Genomic DNA, 17,989 nt, shown 5'->3' with positions numbered 1-17,989 from the left:
TTATAAATGTCCATTAAATACCTCATAAAATGTTATCATGACATAGCCACTTCTGTAAGGAATTAGATAATCCTGATGCTTTACAAGACACTTGATTTGGCCCAGGTAGAATGCTGTTCACAATCATTTGTCAGCTGTCACTACAAACACCTTTTGTACTGGTGGTTTGTGGGTGCTTGGGTTTTGTTTTTTTTGGAAAGGACTTTGCTAATTGCACAGAACAGACGGATTTCAATTTATTCTTTCTATGAGTTTACTGACTTTAATTAAATTTTCTCAGTAAAAGGCATTGATAGAATGTATTATAATAGAACTTTGTAAGCTTTCTTATTCATGAAAATTTCAGTTACTGAAGTTTTAAGCAAAGAAGTGTACATTATCTACTTTGTCATATTGCTAAACTCTATAAGAAAAACATAATATGTAATTGAAGTTGCACCTTCTTTTCTGGAATGAGTAATAAAAGTATTTAATTTGGTAATAATGTACCAAACCAATATACTTCTGAAACAAGTATCAATGGAAATAAAAGATATATTAAAAAAATTACCAGAGTTTTACTGTTTTCTAACGTGTTAGCAAATAGGACTTTTTTGCATTTTCTTTTCTTTTAGTTTGTGAACAAGTATGAAAAGGAAGACTGTGTCTCAGCAGTTTTCCAATAGCTTAAGGAAGAAAACTTCACAACCACCCTGGGCCACCTGTGCCAGTGTGTGGTCACTCTCAAAATAAAAAAGTGTTTCCTGGAGATTAGAGGGGATCTCCTGTATTTCAGTTTGTGACCGCTCACTCCGGTCATGTCACTGGGCCCACTGAGAAGAGCCTGGCTCCCTCTTCTTTGTGCCCTCCCTTCTGGTATTTATAGACATGGATAAGATCACCCTAAGCCTTCTCTTCTCCAGGCTCAATAGTTCCATCTTTCTCCATCTTTCCTCATGGCAGAGTTGCTCCAGTCCCTCCACCATCATCTTCACAGCCCTTCACTGCATTCTTCTGAGCTGAGGAGCCCCAAACTGGAGCCAGCACTAGAGGTGCTCCCCAGTGCTAAGCAGAGGAGAAGGATCCCCTCCCGTGGCCTGCTGGCTGCACTCTCAACACAACTCAGGATCCCTTTGCTCTTCTCTGCCAGAAGGGTGCATATTTTGGCTTGTGTTGATCTTGGTGCTCTCCAGGACGTGCCAAGCCTTTCCTGACCATCTGCTTTCCAGCCCAGCTAGGAGGCCTGCAGCATGCTCTGGTGCCTGCCTGGTAGTGTTCCTCTCCAGAAACAGGACTTGGGGGTTCCCCTTCTTGAACTTGGTGATGTTCCTGTCAGCCCATTTCTCAGGCTTTTCGAGGTTCCTCTGGATGGCCACATGACCTTCTGGCATGTCTTTGTAGATCCTTTCCCTCTATTCAGTGCTGGTGAGGCCTCAGCTGGGCTCCCAAGCTGGATAATGAACAAGTGGGATATGAAGCTACTGGAAAGAGTTCAACAAAACATCACTAAGATGATGACATTTTAGTTCTCACTGTTTTTCATGCTCTTAAATTATTTGAGAATATCTGTCTTTTATTTTAGCACCTAGTTTAATCTTCTTTTTGATTCTGTCTGCCATAGAATACTTGAAGTTTCTCCTGTACCTAACATGATATTGAAAAATAGTTTTATCATGAACAAAATGACTCAACTACTATGGTTTCAATGGAATCAGGATCAGAGTAATATAATTTTTTTTTTAACAACTAAATTAACTGACAGTAAATGAAGAAGGAGTGGCTGAGGTCACTTGGTTTGTTCATCCTGGAGCAGAGGAGACTGAGAGCAGACCTTGTCGGCAGCTGCAGCTCCTTCCAAGGGGCAGCAGAGGGGCAGCTCTGGTCTCTGCTCCTTCTGACCAGGGACAGGAGAGCCAAGGGCACTGCTGGAGCTGTGTCAGGGGAGGATTAGGCTGGGTATGAGGGAAAGGATTTTTCCCCAGAGGGTGGTCAGGCACAGAACAAGCTCCCCAGGGAATGGGCACAGCCTTAAGGCTGCCAGAGCTTCAGGAGCATTTGAACAATGCTCCCAGGGATGCACAGGGTAGGATTGTTGGGGTGTCTGTGCAGGGTCACGAGCTGGACTGGATGATCCTGGTGGGCCCCTTCCAATTCAGGATATTCTGTGTTTCTGTGACTGTATCAATTATAATTTCAGGATCAACATCAAAATGTTCTATCACCACGTAAGCTGGATGCTGGCACCTCCTGGCACCTCCTGGTGGTCCAGTGGCTCAGATGTTCTTTCTGTCCTGGGCAGGGATAGCGAAGTTGTTTGGGTGACATCTGTCAGTGTTGCACCAGGTACTGAATATTCTATTTTACCCACACCAAGAAGCTTGCTGTAAGCCAATCATGCCTTATAAAGTGCTATCAAGTATGACTCTCAGCTTTTAAAATTAATGATCTGACTGAATGTTCCTGATGGAAATACGGCAATCATTCTGAAGAAATACAAGCTCAGTGGTGCAAGGGAAAGGAAAGGGTAGCTTCAAGTGCATTTATCAGCACCCAGTATGTTTGGAGCTAAAAAAACCCTAAAGCCCCCATTCAGCAAACCCTCAATTTTTACAGCCCCATTATGTAATGACATTTAAGCAAGTTATGTAACTGAATGAAACATTTATTAAGTTCCCTCTTAACTAACAGTGGAAATGCTATTAATTCTTTCCTGTATATCATGCATATAGGCATACATCATAATACATAAACTTCACATGTTATCTCTTCCAAGTTTAGGAGTGATGTATCCCAACAAATAGGAAGTCAGGCAGAAATGCAAGGAGGCATGCATGGATGAAAAATGAACTCCCAGACAAAGCCAAACACAAACAGGAAGCCTGCAGAGGATGGAAGCAAGTACAGCCTGGGAGGAATACAGGGGGATTGTCCAAGCAGCCAGGGATTGTCTTGGGAAAGCTTAAGCCCTAATAGAACTAAACTTGGCCAGAGACATCAAGGTCAACATTGGGACTTGGACCAACCTGGTCTGCTGGAAGTGTCCCTGCCCATTGACTCGATCTCCTCGAGTGTGGCCCGGCTAGCTCAGTGATGAGGTTTCTCTTCACTCGAGTTTCGAGCCAGCATATGTTTGTGGGGTTCACTGATTTTCTTCAAGAATTCAAGTCTACAGAGCGAGTAAAGGAATCAGGGGGGGACTCTCTCTCTGGTTTTCATGCCACAGTTTATTTCTGTGAAGGGGAATCCAAAGGACGAGAGACAAAGGATTTGGGGTCTGGGGGGTCTCTTTTAACAGGGTTTCTCGGAGGGAGGGAACATCAGAGAAAGAACCAATTATTTTTCTCAGTTAGTACATCTCCCAAACTTTCTACAAATCAAGGTTACACACACCAAGAGAAGAAGTAACAGACACCAACTTCTTCAAATGCCCACAAAGGTGTAGGAGTATTCTCCACAGAGGGGCAGAGGGGGGGAGAGGGGGCGGGCTTGGTTTCCTGGCAACACAGGGGGGAAAGAAAGGGCAGGCAAGGTAAGCATGGCCTCTCAGCTTCCATAGCTCAGAGGCATTCTGGGACAGGAACAACAAAGTTACAAACTTGCGTGTTGGAAAGAAGGGTCTCTCTTCTCCCAAGCCCGTGCTTTCCTGGGCTAAAGAAACTTCAAGCAGCTGGAAATGCCAGCAGGGTCTTCTCTTTTCTCTATCCGGCCTCTCGCCGTGGGGCTGAGGAGAGAAACTTCAGTAACCGTGGTAACCTGACACCAGGTAAACAGGAGAAAGAGAAGCTGGGGGGGGGGGGGGGGGGGTGGGGCGGGAAACGGACTAAAAGAGGGGAAAAGATATATTTCAAGTTATCAACTACAACATCTCCCCCTAATTTTTTCCAAAAGAAGGAAGGGAACTCGGTTTTACTTCTTAAAACCAAGGGGAAGGGGTTTGGGATGTATTGGGATTTGGGAATTCCACAGCATTTATCTGAGGTGCAGGAGAAATTAACTTGCTGGTGGTGGTGGTAACACACCAACGTTGCAAAACAGAAAACATAATCAAAACAACAACTATTGCAAAAAACCCTGAAACAGTTTGGAATACAGAAGACAGCCATCCCGAAAATCCCCATGCTGAGAAAATGTCCACAAAACTGTCATGCTCGGGATGGTTTCTTCCTAAAATACAGGTAAACAAGGAACAAAAACCATTAGCTGAATTCATCAATAAACAGATTCAACAGAGGAAAGTCAGGGTAGAATGGAGAATCTGGATTTCCTTCTCTTTTGTAGTGCATCTAGAAATCTTGGTACCTCCCAAGGGTAAAACTCACCTCTGGTTTGTGTAATGTTAGTTCCTACCTGAAAACCTTCTTTCCCTCCCCCCCCTTCCCATTGGCTGTGACCTCCCTGCATCCCCTGATCACCCCTGCCCCCTGGTATAAGAGATGAGACCCAGAGCATTTCGCTCTCTCTCTTGCCCCGGATGGACGACAGACAATAAACCCGGGATTATTCCAGCAAGTTTGAGCCTCCTGTGTCTGGATACTTTGAATCCGTGTTGTATCCACTCCAGGACCCCCTCCGCTGCCTGTGCCCAGAGAGGAGCAGGCACCACGGGGGGTGGGACAGAGGGGTCCCATCAGGGAGAAGGATAGCAACAGTGTTCCTCTTAAACAGGGTTTTTGTGTTTCTGTGTCTGTATGCAGAGCTAGGAATAGAAGGAGACACTACTTTGGAATTCAAAATACCAGTACTCTGCAGACAGTGTAGAATATGGAATAAGTGGCCTGAGAGAACTAAACAATGGGCTTTAATGCTGGGGAACCAACCTTTAATTAACCCAGGGGGCAAAGGGGAGAAAGTATTTTGATTGCTGAATCTCTCCTGTAAATTCAGCTTATTTCAGTTCTTCATCTTGTGTAGAAAAGTGACAATTATTTGCACTAATAAAATACACAGAGAAGAAACTCTTCCAGGTATCTGTTGTCTGGAAGTAAGAGAACAACCAGAGGATGTCACCACCACAGCCAATACTCCCACCCACCATTAAGCTCATAGTCAATAGGTTCTATGAATGATACAAAATACAGTTAAGTTCTACAATGTATCTCAGCACTTCTATGTATGCAGATGTATTTATGTCTATACTGATCTAATGCTGACAGTACATCACTTAAAAGTTTAGCAATAAATGTGCAGGATTGCCTAAACTTAAAAAAATTTCAAGTTTCCTTTGGATGGTATCTTCAGTTGCAATAAAAGATTTAACAAAAAGTATGTATTCTATTACCATCTGTGAAAACCTGGTGCTGCAGTGTTCTTTACCTCTTTCATGACCCATCCCTCATAACTCATATCATAAGAGATATCTTCTCTTAATGGCCCAGCTGTTAAAACCTGCTGTGGCAGTGTTCTTTATCTCTTCCACAACCCATCCTCCTTCCAGGGGATATCTTCTGTTAACGAGCTATTAATTCTCACTGCAGGACTGATAAAATTACATCATCCCATTGTGAGATGCTCCACCCAGAGGGAGGAGCCAAGCATTCCTACCTGGATATAATCTGAGACTTGGAACACCACAAGCAGCCTTTCTCCACTGAACTCCCAGAGGAAGACTGGATCCACCTACACCACCAGACCTTCAGAGGAAAACTACACCCTTTCTATGGAATCATTGCTTCAACAGAACCACATCTGTCACTCCAGGAGGACTGCAGCCACTATTTAATCAGACTGCTACCAACACCCTGACCAACAGGGTGTCAGGTTGTACACTGATTCTGCCAGTGGATTCTTCTTCTTTTGTTTTTGTATTTTTTTATTTTTATAAGGAAGGTTTCTGCCTTCCTTAGCAGACACCTGTCTTTTCAAACCAAGACAGATGGGGAGGAAAAATGTATCCAAAATACACCCTCCTTTCCAAATGCAACATTTAGGTTCATATAAAGCAAGGACTTTACAATTACCTGCAGCATCTTTGTGTTGAGGTGAATACCATCAGTTTGATCTTTTTGCCTTTTTATTTCCTCTTGGCACAAAGCCTCCAGCTGAAGGGAGTTATTTGGGTGTCCTAGGGAGTAATGTAATTTTCTCCGATGCACAGTCTTTAAGCAAATATGTAAAGAAAGAAATGCCTTCAGTAAAGAATGTACTGACAGCCATAAAAAGGAAGTAGACTACAAACATTTTCTATAAAGGTATTCAGAGAGACAAGGAAAATGGAGCTACTTCTTGGCTGTCTGGATATAAACTCTGCAGTACAATATGCACCAAAATGCCTCTCTGCTGGCCTCTGCTCTCATTTTGGGATTTATTTTCAACAAAAAATCATCTACCACGTGGTAAGTAAGATATTTTTTATATCTCAATATTTGTAATATTTTTAATACTCAAGGTGTCATCTCAAGACACTGTAGCATTTTCTACATGATCTCCATTATGATTCTGTTCTCAGTTCTGATATTACTTGACAAAATATGCCACTTCTATGAATGATGGTAAATAACAGTATTTCATTATCCCTACATCATCGTTCTTACAAAGGAGTGCACCCATACAGTAGGAGCTGTCTGGCCACACCACAAGGTCACAGCCCTCACTTTGGATTGAGAATCCAAGTGTAAGATGACAGGCAGAGCTGAGAAGATTAGAAAGAGGCAGCCCAGAGCTGAAAGGTGGGAGAGAAGGGACAGAGTTCCACGAAATACAAAGCTTCCAGGAGAACTAAGCAGACTGCAAACACAGAAATTACATCTGTGCTCAGCTCAGCAGAGAGTGATGAAGCAAACACTGGTAATGAGAAAAGTAAAATTTTATCAATCTGATGCCCTTGGCATTGGTTACACTAAAAAGTATTCCAATATATTCATGATACATACCTTCACATCCTCCCACTCTTTCAGCTGTCTGTTGAAGAGATGCTGAATATGACCAGTAAAAGGGCTGAGTTTCTGCTCATGTTCTTTTAAAAGACTTTCCACTACCAGTTGGGAAACAGAAGAGAGCTCCTCCTCAAACCACTTCAGCTGATCCCGAAATTCTTTTTGGAAAAGACAGGGTGTGTATATGACACAAACAGCCTGGAATTTTCTCTCACATAGATCACGTCCCTGACATTCTTCTTCTAGGTGCAATGCTTTGAGAAACATACACTTGCACAAAGATGTGACTTTGTACAGGTCTTTTAACTTAGTCAAGTGCCCTTCTGCTACACTTTTTGTAGCTGATAATACATAGAAAAGAATATTGGCTCCATTTCCAGTAAAGTCAACTGGAGTTTTTCACTGAGTGTGATTGATTACAACGACATAATTCTTGGTCACTGCAATTTTCAGCTTATATACTGAAAATTACATACACAAGGAAATGCAAATCTGAACTGAATGAATTTACCTGTAAGACAGAAATTATAGTAATCATCTGTCTGCCTTTGGTATGACAGCAGTTTCACTCTGAGCATTTCTGCCCAATGTTCAAATGTACATGAAGAGGTGTAGATCTTCAAGCATTCCCATCTGAGGATTCTTCTTTTCTCCATAGAACTGCTGCAGAAGGGAAAGATAAACCAGAAAAAAATGATGACAATACATTTAAACATGTCACATCTAGGTATATAAGAGTAGGAGAGGAAAGGAAAATTTTTGGACTGTCTGCCAAACATTGAAAGAATCAAATTATTTCTCTGACACAAGAATACACCTATGAAAGCAGAACTGACTAAAGAACATGACATTTCCTTCCCTCACCAAGGCAGAGCAAGGTGTTGTTACCCTTCCAGAGAATATTCGTAATAATCCCCTTCAAAGTACTGAAAACCAAAAAAAATTTAAAAATTTAAATTGATGATCAAACTGTTAAATAATCACACTGGCAATATTCACTGTTTTTCCAAATATTTTGTTCAGATTAATTTCCGTATGCTTTTCAGAGCATACACAAACCAATATTCAGAATGCCTAAGAACTTTTCCCCACATTAGCACAGATTCTCTTCAGATGCAGCCAGGAAAAGGAGCTATTGTAATTGCTCACTGGAGAGCACTGCCATGCCACTGTCAAAAAAAGTGATCTTAGCCAAATTCCTGTGCCCAAAGAACTAAGTATGCATTTTAGATAAAGAAAAAATATTTGAAGGTGGGTTGAGCTGTTTACTGGAATTATACTGAAAAAGAATATGGAATAAAATTCTCAAATGCTTAAATATCTTAAGCACTAATCTTAATAGTTTTGTATGGCATGTATAAAATATCTCAGTTCTATGGAGTACAGCTGCACAGATCCAGAAACAATATGATAATTTTCTTAGAGAAAGGGAATTGTTTATCCTGCTAATGGAACACTGAGCACAAGAATGAAGACATAAAATGTACTGGTCTTCTTAGGTGTGAAAATAATTGAAGCAGAGGCTATTTTACATTCCCCACCCACTTCTTATAAATGTACAAAATGGGCTCCAGTAAGACCCCCCACTTCAGACATTAGACAGAATGAACTAGGTGGCTTAGATCTTCACTCTTACGATGCTGCAAAAAGGAAGTGCTCTGGAAGTACTTTGACCTATAAATATCAAGGCTAAATACCTTCACTAGTGAATTCTATAGGTCACAATGATACATACATACATACATACATCAAGGTTTTTTATAGATTAATTTCTTGTTCTGGAAATATACGACTCACTCAGATTTTGGAGGTTTCTTTCCAAGTATCTGTGCTCTCTCGTCCCTGGTAAGAGATTTCCTGCCTTTTTCACTGGAAAGGAAAAACATTAATTTTAAACTATCCACAAGTGTTTTCCTCTCTGACTGATGATTTGAGCTAGTCAATCATACAACAGACATGAAACTAAAGAAAAATTAGAAAAAAAGGTAACTCCAAAACTAGTATTCTATGGTTCTGGCCAGGACAGGGTTAATTTCTACAGCAGCCAGGAGGGGATATGAACAGGACCTGGAAGTTATTCCCTACCACCTCTCATCATTGTGGGGGTGGGTGGAAGGGTCCCTGCTGTTGGGGAATGTGGTGGCAGTCGGGTACTGTCACGGGTTTCCTTGTGGTGAGCATTCACATGTGAATCGCTTGCCTCTCTTGTACACTTTGCTATTAACATCACTGCTGTTACTGTTCTTCTTTTAATCTCATTGCTCTTTCTAGTAAATTGTTCTTATCTCAACCTTATCTTCACCTTTTGTTCCTCCAATTTTCCTCTCCAGCTGCTGTAGGGAAAGGGGAGTGAGAAAGTGGCCCACGGTTTGGAGTGTTTTGGTAGGAGTGCAAAATTGGGGAATACCATTCTCAAACCATGACAATATAAATAGAGTATTTTGATGGAAAATGATTCTCAGAATTCTCCTCTAAACTCTCACTTGTTCAAAAATTTATTGTTGTTTTCACTATTACAGTAGCTCATTTCCTCAATCTGTGGACTAAGCTGAAGACAAACTGTTTAGACACACCTGAAAATTCAGCCCCACTGATTGAAGGGTTAGTCTGTATTTCAACAACTGCAAAATACAAAATAGCAGCAGATTGAAGGAGAAAAAGAAAAATGTTTTTCCAGTCAAACTGTGGGGAAAAAGCCCCACAAAGCTGATCATGTGGACATAAAGAGGTAAGAGATTCCAAGTGATAAGCAGTAGATGGAAAGAAGGGCAATACAAATAAGCAGTATGAATCTTTCAGTGTATAGACCAAGTCTAGGTAAATTCTTGCATAGGAATACTTTAAATGGAATTCCTCACTTTATGGGTCTCACCTTTTTTTTCGCTTTGTTTCACCCCGAGATGAACTCTTGCTAGAAGACTTCTGAGAATGTGCATCAGATACCCTCTTCCTTACTGGGGGAAGAATTGCTTATAGTTAACAAGGGAAGAAGAAGGATATTGCATAAATGCCAACCAACTGAAGTTTTTTATGTGTATATGTATATGGTATTCTTATTTCTATAATGCTTCCTTATAATATGTAGGGGACAACAACAGGAGCAATCATTTCTGTCAGACAGGCCTGAAGTAACTCAGAAGTGGCAACAGCAATAAAGGTTATGAGCTGGGGCATGAGTCCCAGGAATGTCACAGAAAATACATGGTAAATGGAAGAGATGTAAAGCAAATTTGAGGCAGGTTAATAAGGAGAATGAATGGGCTACATTCATAGTATTAGTGGTTATGGGGACTTGTAAATGTGAAAGCTTTGGAAATGGCTGGAGGAGTCAAGGTCTGCAGAAGAGACATGAGGAAATGGGAACACTAGGCAGGGAGCATCTAGGGTTACCTCTGTGCTCACTTTGGAGTAGATGATAATACACTGTGAGAATACACTGATTCCCTATATATTTCATGATTTTTGCACCACTTCTTTTCTCAACCCTGCTTCCCTGTTGCTATCACAGGTACTCTTTATAACATTATTATCTCATTCTGCAGCTTTCATTGTTTTAGGAATTCAAAATCATCTTAATCTAAGTAAAAATGTCCAGGAAAAGAGGTGAGAAGCACAACTATCTCAGAGTTCCTAGCATAGAAGCCATTGGCCTGGACCGTGTGCAGTAAAATGCCAGGAACTGCAATTTAGATGAAAAGAAAATATTAAAAGAAATACAGGCACACCTGGATCATTTGTCCTCCCGTGGTTTAGGTTTGGGGATTTTTTTGATAGGTCAAATCTAAAAAAAAAACCAAATTAAGTACTACTGAATAACAAATAGCAAACAAGGCATGCTCTCTATCCCTGTCACGTGCTGAGCTAAATTTCTGAGCTCATATGTAACAGATAGGATTACTTTCACAACTGACAGTGTACATAGAAGTAATTTCATGGGACTGATTTGTTTAACTGGTATTTTGGAATTTCCACAAGCAAAACTACATTAAAATACTATTTGCAAATCAAACATTTGTCATAGTCTTCATTTTACACTTTTTATATTCAGTCAACTATGCAGCAGATAATCACCTTTTAACTAAAATAAATCTCTAGAAGACAAAACTTAAATACCTGAAATTTATCATTGTATACTAGATGTCACTTATTACTCAAAAATATATTTGGCTATGAGAAATATTGGTTTTAAAAAGAAAGCAGTCTCAGCTAGACTAATTTTTAAAGTTAGATCAGAAAATACATAGTAGTATTACCTATGACCAGTCTATTCACTAGTTCTGGGCAAAGGAAATATAAATAAAGACAAGGAAAGAAAAATACCTTTAGGCAAACAAGTACTTACCCGGATAAATTTTTGATAACATTTATTGCCAAATCATTAAACATAGATGTATCCATTCTGCTTGGATTTAACAAAGGGAATTTGTCAGGATCCAGTCCCATCACCATCCTTTTGCTCTCATCTCTGAGACTATCTTCTCTGCAATGAGAGCTCTTTTTTGCTCTCATCTCTGGGACAGCAGGAGCAAAGGAATCTTGTAACCTCCCATTCATGTCAAGAGTTGTTAAGTCCCCTTGCAATGTCCCATCTGTGTCAGGAGTAGTGAAGTCCTCCTGAAATGGGAAGAAAGATAAAGGAAGCCCTGTAGACTGTAGCAGGCAGTTAGTGAAAGCATTCCATGTAATGACCGGCTACTAAAGCAGATTTTCTAAATGGACAGTATCTTGCTTCACAGGCTAAAGTAAATTTTTTGTCAGCGATGTTGTTACAGCTATACAGCTCTAAAACACTTCTAAGCAGTTAAGAGTAGGTTCTCATAATCATCATAAACAGTATTTAAGGATATACTCTTAAAACAATGATCCACTGAGATTACAAAATAAAGACAGAATTTCCAGAAAAGGGAGGAAAGAAAACAAATCCCATTTGATAAAAACAAAATCCCTTCAGGACACATCTGGGATTTAAAAAAAAAAAAAAGAAACCTGTGAAATATGTACCTCTGAATAGTGTTACACCTTGAAAACAAACTCTTGTGAAGAACTGAGCAACTCACTGCAATGCCATGCATCTCTTTCAGCGTTCTGTAGACTTGGTGATTTACTCAGCCTCTTAAAAAGGCTGTCCTAATGTTACAGTGTCTCTGACATCTTGGCATAATGCAGATTCTTTTTTCATTTGAAAATTCAAAGCACAGATTCTGAAAAGCCATTAAAGTATGTACACAAGAAAATTCTCTTCATATTAAAGGAAATAGAGAATGTGAATGTTATCTTACAGTGGCATGTGGAATCTTTGCTTTTACTAAGAAGCTAAAGCCTGAAAAAGATGGTAAGACAGATGGTATTTACTAAACTAACTGTTCTAACCTTTTCAAACATGCTGACTCTTGCAAACAACATATTTGCCTCTGTTCTGCCACCAGTTTATGTACACATACATGGAAGAAATGAGATTGTATACGAGGCTGAGGTTTTGGTTTGGTAAACAGGAAAACAGGGTGTCCAAAAAGGACTATGGTGGTTTTAAACCCAGCTAGAAATTAAGCACTGCACAACTCAACCCTCCTTCTCTCCCTCCTTGCCCTGGTGAAATGAGGAGCAGAATCAAAGGCCAACATGTATACTGAGATAAGAACAGTTTAATAATTGAAAGTAAAGTGAAATACAGTGATAATGGTAAATAAATATATAGTAATAATAATAATAATAATAATAATAGTAACAACAGCTATAATAACAATAACAGTAAGTGAAAAACAAGTGATGCACAACACCATCACCACCTGCTGACCGATGCCAGAGCCCCTTCCTGAACCCAGACTGCCCCTCCCAGATAACTCTCCCAGTTTACAGACTGGATGTGACATCCCATGGGCTGCAATATCCCTTTGGCCAGTTTGGGTCACCTGTCTCAGCTATGCTCCCTCACAGTTTCCTTTGTGAACCCCCTCAGTGGCAGAGCAGGAGACAAGGAAAAAAAGTCCTTGACTTAGGATAAGTACAACTTAGCAAAAACTGATTTATCAACACCATTCTCATTCTGAACCCAAAACACAACACTGCAACAGCTACTGAGAAGAAATTAACTCCATCCCAGCTGAATCCAGGACAAGGATCTTTCTGAGCAACAATTCTGTGTTCCTGCCCAGCCCCAAATATGAGGAAACGTAAGTCTTCCTCAAAAATACTACTTTTTACCAAATTAATAACAATTAATAACAAATCAAATTAAGTACCATTTGATGCTGATTAGAAGTTACTTCTTTATCTGCAGTAGAACGAACATAAGCATCTCTCTTCTGCTGGAGCTTTTCCAGGTAAGACTTTCATGTGGCTGACTGCAAATTGGAATTCGCTACCTAAAGCAGAAGCAAACACCAGAGAAGTAAAGTCCCCATCCACAGGAGTTTCAGAGGCTCCACTTTCATTACCATTAGACCATTAGAACCACTGATAAAAACTGGTTAAAAATCCCTGGTACTCAGAGGAGAAGCTGAAAACAGTAATTCACAAAAGCAATGCTTCACGTTGTTTGCTGCACCACACAAAAATGCTGGTGAATTCAGATGTATACACTCAATGTGCTGCAAGGCCATAGCGTGCCAGCACAGTGTCAGCACTATTAAAAATAAGCTTTTCAGCAGATAGTGACTGCTGAAAATAGCAGATCGATAGAAAACAGGTTTTAAATCAACATAAAAATAATGTAATATTTGTCCACTATGAATTCAGCCAAAATCTCCTCAAAGGTATAAAAAAGAAAATTATTATAACGAATTTAAGCAAAGTTCTGATGTTTCTGTTTGTACCTCTGATTTGATTTGCTGTCGTAACCTCCTCAAAGATCGATGGACCTTCCTCATAAAGGCTCGACTCAGAGAGAGAGAAGCAAACCTTTTTTGAGACTGCTTGAAAAGTTCTGTAGCCTTTAAGAATGTCAGAAACAAAAGACAGAACAAGATAATTTTTCACTTTTTAAAACTTAAGTGATAGACCTTGCCATTTTTACTAATTTTTTCCATCATGTAATTGCCAAACAGAACAGATTTACAGTTCTAATCTGAAAGCAGGCTGACTGCAAATCCCATCAAATATGTCAACAGAAAACATAATTTGAAATAATGTAATTCTGCATACCTGCTCCAAGCAGCTCGATTTTATTTGCTCCACATCTGTTTTGATTGAACTTTCAAAGGAGTCAATTTCTTTACTTTCTTTCTGAAGACACTTGCTGAAAAACTTTATACCTCCTCAGAAGAAAAGTTACCGACCTCTGAAAATAATCTGAAAGCAAACATAAAAACAATTGGCTGTGAGTCATCTTTTTCCCCAAGACTGTTGCAGCTCAACAGCCCTGAAACATATATATCAACACAAATGTGATGAAAACAGCATAATAATTGTGGTTTAACAAGATGCATTTATTTTTTTAAATGGGAAACTAGATGAATAACAAAATAAAATTTACTTTTACTCTTCTGCCTATGCAACAAACGCTGATTCCCAGAACTCGGTCACCATTTATAAACAACACTTCTATGAAATCTATATACCTGCAACTTTTGAGAAAATCCACATTTGAATCCCTTAATTTTCCTAATGCTTCCTCCAAGTGCTGCTGGTAACTTCTCACAGTAACCCTGATTGACTCCAGGTGGTTCTGGAGCTCTGATTCCAGATTGTTGCTGGAAAAAGCTGACCTAACAGCAAATAATAAAAGATAAGGAAAGATGTCTGAAAAGGAACACAACACAATGATTCAACAACTGCTGGCTGTAAAGACATGAGAAAATCTGGGGACTCAGAAGTGATTTATGACTCTCAAAGCAGGTCCCCAAGTTGGGATGGTTTGGATGAACCCATGGAAGGTATCAGCAACAGCTGATACTATTGCATCTTTTTCTTCAAAAACAATTAGTCAGCTGCTCTTACAGTGCATGTTCAGTAAACTGGATAAAATCTAAACCAATGAAACATCTTTTCTACTTAAAGACTGTCAGATGAAAATTTCCAGGTGTTCAGTCCTGATTTTAATTTCTTCAGGGCAAGAGAATGAAATTCTTTACATGTTTTCAAGTTTTATCAAGTAGTCGTCATTGAAGAGCAATAACATATGAAAGAACAGGTTCAGAATGCAAACCATAAACACCTCAGACAGAAATCAGGAGTATTTAACTAGGGAGATTCACAGCAACAGCAGTGGCACACTTACTGCTCAGTCACAGGAGCGTGGAGCAACTCAAACTCCAAGTGACTGACTCGGGAATTGAAGTGTGTGTTGAGGTTATTTAGCTGGTCTGAAAATCTGAGGAATTCAGCTCTCTCCTTTTCCAGGCCTTCTGCCAGTACTGCACAGTGGCGCTCAAGATGCTCTTTGTGAAGTGACAGTTCCTCTGAGAAGAAAGGAAGTTTACAACAGGAACATTATTCCCTGTTTACTGTGAACTATCACTATGCCCAGTCAACCTGTGACCAGCAGCAGCAGCAGCAAAATAAAACAAAGCCATACCTCATAGTAGCTGAAATATACAAATTAAATACATTCCATTTGGTTTCTTTGACTTTTCTCCTGTGGAAGACACAGATCCTTAACAGCTCCTAATCCATTCAAACCACATGTGTCTCTTGTCTGCTCCAAGCATTCTTTTTCCTTTATTTTTGGTCATTGCTGACATCTCCATTTATCTCTCTGTTCTCAGTCTCGTAACAAAACCAATGGCCATATTTTTTAATGGAAAATCATCCACTTTTCCTAGTTTTGTGAGGGAAGGAAAAAAGTCAGTTTTGGTCTCTCTTCCAGAATGATAGCTGGATAAATCAAGAGCCAGGCAACCACCTGAAGAAAGCTGCCAGAAGAAGCACCTGTCCTCTTTGCAGAAAAAGGGAAATTGAAAAATTATTTGCCTGCTCTCCAAAAGCAGAATTTTTTTGCTTATGTGTTAAAGACCAAGAAACCTGTCTAAAATCCCTTTTTCTCACCATAAAAACTTGACACTTCCTATGCAAAAAGAGTTTTAATTAGACGATGCTCTGTAGCTGCTCAATGATATTTCACAGAGTTAAATCCTCCCTCTCAGGTTTTCAGAAGCTTGGCCCTGACATTTTGGCTCTCCCAACTTGCTAATTTCTTCTCCTGCAATACTTTTAAAATATTTTTTGTACAGCACAGACTCTTGTTAAATAATTTCAAGGTGGATGAGAATTCACAAACATTGACAATAGAATGTTCAGTATCTTCTGCAATCCAGTTGTTAATCAAGGCACTACTGTCTATTTTTCCAAAAACAACACAGCACAAACCAGGAAGAGCTCTAGAAAAGAAATATCATTTTAAAAATATGTAAGTAACATAATATACTGGGAATTCTTGACAGCCAACTGCTTTCTATTGTCTTCTACTACTAAGTCAACTAGTGCTGAAACAGATTTTGGCCCACTTAGGACCATCATGTTAGGAACACATGTGATGCTCAGAATACAAAAAAAAAGTCAATACCAGCTCGAACATTGTAGATTTTTGTCTGTATATCCTCCTGCTTTCATTGATGCAACTTAAGATGCAGCAGAAGTTTTGAATTCAGCTCCTCTTTCTTGGCAGCTACAAAGACATAGGAGTTTGACAAGGATTCTGCAAACCATTTCTCCAAGTGCTCAAAAAAGCAGAGGCGAATCCTATGATTGAAAAAGAAATATTATGGTGAGGAACAGCAAATAATAAGTAAGGATTTATTAAATACATAATTTCTAAGAATTTAACTTCTGGCTATAGGAAGGTATGGTTTCAGTACCATTTGCATAATACTGGTAGAATTTTTGAGCTAGCTGCATACTACTGAGTACCAGGCATTTTACCTTCAAGGCTTTGCAGGGAATTTGGGCAAATTACTTGTCTCACTAAATAATTTTCCATAAATGATGAATATTCTGTAAAGGTAAATGTTTTTATAAAATGTTTTTATAAATGTACTTTGACAGCCATGGATACAAAGCAATATAAACTTTTTATCATATTTGTATGAATTTCAAAAGTGGAATAATGTAATAATTGTACAATCAATTTTATAATTAAATAGCTAACAATATAAATATCTAATTATACAACACTAATTAGATAACTTTTCCTCTGTAGTCTAATGTTTCTTCTAAGCAGCTGAAATTTGTGTGTTACATAAAGGGAAAGAACAGAATTTGTTTTCTACTTACCTTTCCTTCAGCTTGACAAACATGGCTTCTGTGAGAAGTACATATTTCAGATACATAGGAAGGGATTCTTCTTTTTCAAAACTTGTAAGGTAACTCTCTGTGATGTCACTCTTTCCTGCCTCTTCAACTCCAAGAACAGTAAAAGTGTTTCCACTAGCAGTGGAGAAAATCTCCGTGGCAATTTCAGCACTTTCTGCCTCGCTGCTCTTGGATGCTGATTGGGAAACAGTGGGAAATTATCACGTTACTTTTAAAGGTATCAGCATAGAATTAACAGCGCACCAGCTAGTCTAGGAATCCTCAGGATATTTAGAATAATGTTCTCATTCTTAATTTGGACAATTACACAGTGCTGGCAATATTTATATATTTATATATTTATATATTTATATATTTATATATTTGTATATTTATGTATTTATATATTTATATATTTATATATTTATATATTTATATATTTATATATTTATTTATATATATTTATATATTTATATATAAATATATTTGTATATTTATTTATATATATGCCAGCAACACATAGGCAGAGTCAACAATGTTTGAAAACGTTTTTGTTATGGTAATAAATTAATGGAAACTGAAAAACTAATACGTAGGTACAAATACTTAGCTTAAATCATTCACTACAGGCTGAGAACACTGTGATGAAAGACAGATTAGAAAAAAAATTATGAAAAATTATCAAAAAGAATGGTTGTGAACTGTTTTATACACTCCATTTTCCCATAAAAGGATCTAGAGCCCTGGGTGCTTTGTATACAAACTAACCAAAAAAGGACTTTCCATTCATTCTCAGCAAAAAGACTTCCTATTCCTCCTTATTTTGGTCAAGACTGCCTTCACTTTCAAATGTATTCTCTTGCTCACTTACCTGCATAATGCTTGGTCCCTGTTCTGCATGCTCATTTTCTTCA

General features: G+C 38.9%; 1 protein-coding gene and 1 pseudogene across 2 annotated transcripts in view; both read right to left on the bottom strand.

The window, feature by feature from the left end:
• Nucleotides 1-17,989, bottom strand: part of LOC111943527 (uncharacterized) — a 134,672-nt gene that overhangs the window by 93,685 nt on the left and 22,998 nt on the right. The window lies entirely within an intron of this gene.
• LOC147651584 (coiled-coil domain-containing protein 180-like) overlaps nt 8,590-17,989 on the bottom strand; it is a 21,942-nt pseudogene continuing 12,542 nt past the window's right edge. The window contains exons 15-24 of the transcript XR_015273815.1: nt 17,058-17,271; nt 15,067-15,270; nt 14,408-14,554; nt 13,992-14,138; nt 13,664-13,780; nt 13,091-13,213; nt 11,194-11,465; nt 10,577-10,632; nt 9,724-9,805; nt 8,590-8,720 (exon numbers count right to left, since the gene is read on the bottom strand). The product of XR_015273815.1 is annotated as a coiled-coil domain-containing protein 180-like (transcript). The remainder of the gene's footprint in view (nt 8,721-9,723; nt 9,806-10,576; nt 10,633-11,193; nt 11,466-13,090; nt 13,214-13,663; nt 13,781-13,991; nt 14,139-14,407; nt 14,555-15,066; nt 15,271-17,057; nt 17,272-17,989) is intronic.

Source organism: Cyanistes caeruleus, chromosome 9, assembly GCF_971803275.1.
Source record: "Cyanistes caeruleus chromosome 9, bCyaCae1.hap1.1, whole genome shotgun sequence".
Lineage (NCBI taxonomy): Eukaryota > Metazoa > Chordata > Aves > Passeriformes > Paridae > Cyanistes > Cyanistes caeruleus.
The sequence above is the reverse complement of the archived record's forward strand: the minus strand, read 5'-3'. Positions and strand labels throughout refer to the sequence as shown.